Below are 6,433 nucleotides of genomic sequence, written 5' to 3'. Positions count from 1 at the left end.
CTAATCTGAGATTGTTTACCCTTAAAACTGTGCACTTTAAAGAAAAATGAATTCTGAAAATGATGTTAGAAATAGATTGAAATGGCATCTTTTAATTTCTTTTCTTGTTAACATGGCCTAAAGTGTGAGAGGGCTTGCTATTTCTGGACTTATTGCTATAAGTCCTGCAATATTCTTCTTATAGGCATGATGTTACAAATTACTATAACACATAATGAAGAGTTTATTTACAAACTAATGAAGACATTAAAAATTGCTTCATTTAGGTCCTTTCTGTGGTAAGGAGAAAAACAAAAAATAGCCACTCTCATTATAAGTGACAAAATAGAATGAAATGTGTAGCCAAGTTATTGGGAATGAAAGTTGAGTAGTTTTTCAGTGTAAGAAATGTATGCATTTGATATTTTTTGGCATAAAACTATATGCTTAAAAGCCAAATCTTCCTAAGGTAAAATTTAAAACACAGATAATTTATTGAACACTTTACTAAAAGTAATTCAACAATCACAGAAGCAAAAATTTACTAAAGCCAAAACTGCCTTGTGTTGGCTGTAAATCCACGTGAAAGCTCAACCTGTACAAAAGGAAAATGTCGTATATCATTCTTAGTTAGTAAGTTATAGAGAAAGTTTGCTGATGTGAGTATAAAAGAGAGAAGAATCAAGAACAAACAAAAGGTAAAATTATAAGAATTTATGTATAAATTTTCATCAAAACCAAGATATAATTTAGTCAATGAACTCAGATGTTAAATGTGATTTATAATTATTTGATTTTTTTCAAATAGTCAAAAACTCAGTTTAATTGCACTTTGAATGGCACTTGGACTTAAAAATATATGTATTTAATTATCTTCTTATGGGAGGTTACATCAGAACCTCTTGCCACTGCAAATGAATGCAAGATGTTTTTTGCTACTTTTTTGCATCTGGCTTATGTAGGTGGCTTGGGTATTGAACCTGGGCTAGCAGGCACTGCAAGTAAGCCCTGTTAATCACTGAGCCATCTTCTGAGAGACAGCACTCCAATGTTAAGAAAAGGGTGCATTATAGGATCATGTCAAAAAGATGTGTTTTGATCAATGGTGTGGCCCCTTTCTAAGTTCAAATCCATTTTGCTGTTTTAATTAAATGCAACCATCTAGTTACTCAAAGTATCTGGCATGAGTGATTTGCATATCAGTCTCTATAGAAGGCTCTTTTATCTTTAAAAGAAATGAATGCCCCTAGGCATCACTGATATATTGTCAAGGATCAATGGCAAAAACTTACAGTACATTGTAGGTGTCCAGACATGGTAAATGGTGTATGGTTTGATCTCATTAAACTCAGACAGTCTTGTTTAGAATTAGAATGATCTCTACTCTTAGTGATAGGTCAGGCACACTTAGTGCACCATTGTCCAATGTTTATATATTGATCAAATATAAGTATAAACCTATGTTATAATTTGTACCATTTATATTATGAATAGTTAAATAAAGCCAGTAAGATTGCATTCTAGGAATTCAATTCAGATAGAGCTACCCATAATTCATATGAAGGAGCTCTGGGTAATAAGGTATGCAGGATATAGTCACTAGAGAATCCATTAAACAGAATTTGAACATCCACAATGTCAGGAGTGAGTAGAGATTTCACAAAGACAACAAACACTTCCCACGTACAATAAGAACCCTGTGGTATAAAAGCAAGGTCTATTAGATTCTGGTCCAGTGGGTATGTATGCTTCTGACTCATAAGTTTGCATTTCTAGAGGAAGAGATCAAAACTACACCTTGGGACCAGATTTACCCCTATTTACTGAGGTGAGTTACTGGTAAACACTTTTCCAGCATAAGGCAGGAAGTCAAGAGGACAGGTCTCTTCTAGTGAATATAGAACCCATTCCCAGTTAATTCATCCAGCTACATGCCACTTCTCAAAGTCTCCAAAATTGTCCTAAATCCAGGAAAGTACCTGAGGATCAAGAGTCCAAAGCATGAGCCTTTGGGAGACAGTTCATATTCAAAACATAATAGTAGCTCTGCTACTGTCACTGTTTAAGTTATACCCACTAGGAATAAAGAGTTCCATAACTACTTAGATTTGATATTTGATCATTCTAATAAAGACACTTTTTGAAAGCACCTTGGAGATGGTTAGGTAGGTAAGAGTGCTGACCATAAGCATGAGGGCCTGAGGAGGCCTGATTTGCTCTAAGTTCAATCCCCAGCTGTGCATGACTACTCATGTCATTAACCCTACTCCTGAGGGAATCAGACTTTCTGATCAACCATTCTGGTAGAAATACAGCAGTTTCAGATTCAATGAAAGACTCGTTGTGAAGGAAACAAGTGAAGGAGTGAGAAAGGAGTCATTAATATTCTCCGTTCCTGGGCATACAGAGTGTTTGCATCTATACACATATACACAGACACACACCACACCATGTCACATATACTACACACATACAGGTGCAAACAAATATGCTTCCTTACTAGTTAAAATTTGATGGCAATTATGTCTGAGGATTATATGATCTTTTAAATGTAGCTGTTTTAATTATTTTTATCTGCTGAGACAACCAAGTTTATTTTTGTACAGAATTATATTTTTCTTGCAATAGTATCCCCTCCTTCTCACTCCCCCAGTCCTTCAGTCCTTCCAGTGGCACCCTATGAGCAGCTTTCCATGGGGAGGATGTGGGGGGACATGCAAACACAGCCCACATAGAAAATTTATTTTATTTTATTTTATTTTTCTCTTCATCTTTACTTTTATTTAATGAAAATATCCAGTCAAGGCACAGAAGGCTTTTACTTGAGAGGATTTATCAGCTTAGCTCTTCTGGTATGACCCCACATGGTCACTGTTCCCAACTCTGTTCATGATCAGGGATATCTGCCACCATGTGAATCTCTCTCTCTTTTTTTTTATTATTTATTTTTTTTTTATTAATAACGGCTATACTTAGTATGGAAACATCTTGTATTGGTACTATTCTTTCCTTCATCTCTGACCCCTTTCTGAAAGAGCCCTCCTTATTAGGGTTGCAAGTTATCTCCATGGGAATTGTGGGTTATGAAGAGAAGTAAGCCATGTTTTCCAAGTAAAGCTAGTTTTTTGGTTGCTTTCTGGTGATTAGTCCAAGCGACCAAATCCCATGTCCTTGGCTGACTCCTCATAGACTTCCTTCTTGGTTGGAGCTGCAGCGGCAGCTGGAGAAGCAGTGGTCGCCATGGCCACAGAGGCAGTGGCCACAAATGGGTGGATCAGCCAGCCAGGAAGACCTTGACCTCCTCAGTAAGTGGTAAGGGGTACTCAGCCTCCACAGACAAAGCCAGGACCCGCTTGTACCTACTGACGATAGAATGATAGATTCTATTGACGATAGAATGATGCACTGAGGCCATCATTGGGTAGCCAATCTTCAGACAAACACCAGCAACGTTGCGGACACCCTCCAAGAAGCGAGAATGCAGGGCATTCTCTCTGATGTAAAGCACTTCGGGGTTGTAGATGCTGCCATTGTCAAACACCTGATGGATAATCATCCCAAAGCAACAGGAGATGTCCAGCATGCCTGGCAATGTGGCTTCACAGGCTCCCACTTGGTCTCCAGTCTTGATTAGCTGCATATCACCCAGGGTTTCAGTGATGCCCTTGGAGATTTTGGTGGTGGTGCCTGAAGCCTGAAAGAAGGAGGTCTTTTCGGGCCCAAACCAATTGTTCTAGACTGGTACAGTGACTTCACATGGCGCAATGGCACCCGCACGGGCAGCGACTGACACCTTATTGGACAGCAGCATGTCTCTGATCTCAGTAACGTCCTCTTTGGTGAACACAAAGACCACAATTCCCCCAGATATGAGGCAAACTTTTTTCCAGAGCTGGGTTGTTCTCAGGTGCCTTTGGCCTTGTGGTTTTACCCATCAGCATCACGGCCTTCCCTCCAAGGGACATGAGGATCTGCTGCATCTGTTTGGCACCCACGTTTTCTGCTCTCACCACGAAGCATTTTGGATAATCATGCAAAAGCTGGATGGTCTTAAGGAAGTAATTGTGTTTCCAGGTCGCCCTGTCTTCCCTGGACATTATAGCGGTGAGTCAGGGATTGTCACGCAGAGTTCAAAGACGACATCACTGTATTGAAGAAGCCCGTCAAAACAGAAGGAATCTCTTTTAATTCTTGTACCTTGTAACTGTACTAATTTTCAGAAAAAGGCAAAAACACCCAGGGTCTCCTTTAGTGAACTACCACACCACACACACTATTTACAAATAATAAAAATATCCTGTTCCTCCGTACGAATCTTGTCACATTTATTTTAAAATATTTTCACACTAACAAATTCCACAAGTATGAAGAGAAACAGATATTCTGTATTCTGCACTTGGCAGTGCACAAAGAGGCAGGTGTGCACGAATTTTCTGTCATTCTCGCCCCTCCCTCAGTTAATCCGTCACCATACCACAAAGTCAGCTGGAATTAGAAAAAAATCTGTTTCTTTAAAGAATGTGGTACTGCTAACTTTAAGGATAATTTATAAGCTCTGAAAAAAATCCTATCTGCAAAGACATAAACCATTCAAAAGTTAGTGAGGAAGTAAAATGACTGTGACAGTGGAATGTAGAAATTTTTTTACCAAATATTTAGAAACAGTAAATGTGTATTTATTTGACTTTGCTATCCTCAAACACCAGATGAGCAAATAACACATCAAAAGAAACAAAATTTGTAGTACAAATTACAGGCGGTCCATAATCACATGAAATCATGTTATATTCAGGAATTTTCATATGTACCGTTCCTAGATTTCTATTTTTCCAAAACACTAAACTATGAATGAAATATGCTATTCATTGACATATTTATTTTAATGATGTTTCTGAACATTTGACATTTAACCTTTCTTTGTTTCTTGTTGACTTCTGCTTATACTTTCTTTTACCTTTGTAAGATAATATGCCAGAGTGAATGAGCACAGAAAAAATATTAGAATTAAATGTTTTTAACTCATATTTATACATTTGCTATATATTTGGTGATTTTAATTCCCCAAGTAAGACAATGAAAATTTTCAGATAAAATTCTCTATGCAAAATATAACCAGAAAGCATTATGTTCTCTTAGAAATGCAGATGTTTGACACTATTTAATGAAACACAGTGGTGTCCCAAAATGTCTCTGACAACCTGAAGTGTAGCTCCTGAATAGACCTGTGAAAGTTTAATTGGATAGGAGGCCACTCCATGAGGGACCACTAGCACTTTAATAGCTAGCTGCAGACCCCTAGTGAGGTTGAATAATTACAATCAGGGAGCTATAGCCGTTTCCATTTCGGCACTTATATTCTGCAAAAAGCACCATTTTCTCCTACATGACAGTTACTTTGTATTAATTATAGATTACATGCTTCAGCCCCCTATCATTATGCTAGCATATTCTCATAAAGGATGGTACATTAACCATAACATACTGTGTCAGTGCATGTATGACTGTTCAACTCCCTGCACTCATCTCTGTGTGTGTGTGTGTATGTGTGTGTAATGGAAAGTGAGTTTACTTCATAAATGTCAATGGCAGCAGATGTTCAAACACCACTAAGGTACTAATAAGGAGGCAGCAAGGGAAAGTTGGCACAGTCTCAAACAATAGCTGTCATGAGTATTCACCCTCTATTTCCACACATATGATACTTGAGCCTGCAATAGGTCTAAAATATAGTTAATATTAGAAATTAAATTCTTCCAGTGCAAACAAGCACCATCCACAAAGCTAATTCTATCCTTCTTCAAATCTTTCTTTTGGTGATGAATGGTGCTTGGTCTTAGAAAGGGAAAGCATAGGTGATCACAGACTGTGTATCTATCACAGAAGAAAGTGTAAACTGTTAATTCACTCATACTAGCCCTCTTGAAATAGGAATTCTTATTCTCATTTTAAAGGACATTGAAGTTAGCTACATTCTGTGTCTGAAAATGGGGAGAGTTAGACTCTATTTCGACTATCTAATGATAATGCTTCTTTCTATTGGAAAATTCTGTAATATACCAGTATTTATAAAGAAATAACAAAAATGAGGAATGGAGGACAGTGTTCACATACTTTCCCATAAGCTACTAGAATGAGTTCTAGACACTATAAAAAAATTACACTATGAATTCTAATACCAGAACCCAGTAAATTAATTGAGTTATAAAATATATGTATATATGCATTATTATAAAATAAAAACATTAGCTGGGCATGGTGGTGCACACTTTTAATCCCAGCACTCAAGAGGCAAAGGTAGAAGGATCACCATGAGTTCAAGGCCACCTTGAGACAACATAGTTCCAGGTCAGCATTGGCTGGAGTGAGACCCTAAACCCGAAAAACTGTATATATATGAAGCATTAGCATTTCCTCAAATTATCATGAAATTAACCTTGATACTCTTTTTTTCTAT

The 6,433-nt window shown here is 37.4% G+C and overlaps 1 pseudogene; it reads right to left on the bottom strand.

Moving 5' to 3' along the window:
- Positions 1-3,122: 3,122 nt before the first annotated feature.
- On the bottom strand, positions 3,123-4,076 carry LOC101615267 (annotated as a pseudogene).
- Between the last annotated feature and the right edge of the window lie 2,357 nt (positions 4,077-6,433).

Source organism: Jaculus jaculus, chromosome 7 (genome assembly GCF_020740685.1).
Source record: "Jaculus jaculus isolate mJacJac1 chromosome 7, mJacJac1.mat.Y.cur, whole genome shotgun sequence".
Classification (NCBI taxonomy): Eukaryota; Metazoa; Chordata; class Mammalia; order Rodentia; family Dipodidae; genus Jaculus; species Jaculus jaculus.
Note: the sequence above shows the minus strand (reverse complement) of the source record. Positions and strands in the feature narration are given on the sequence as shown.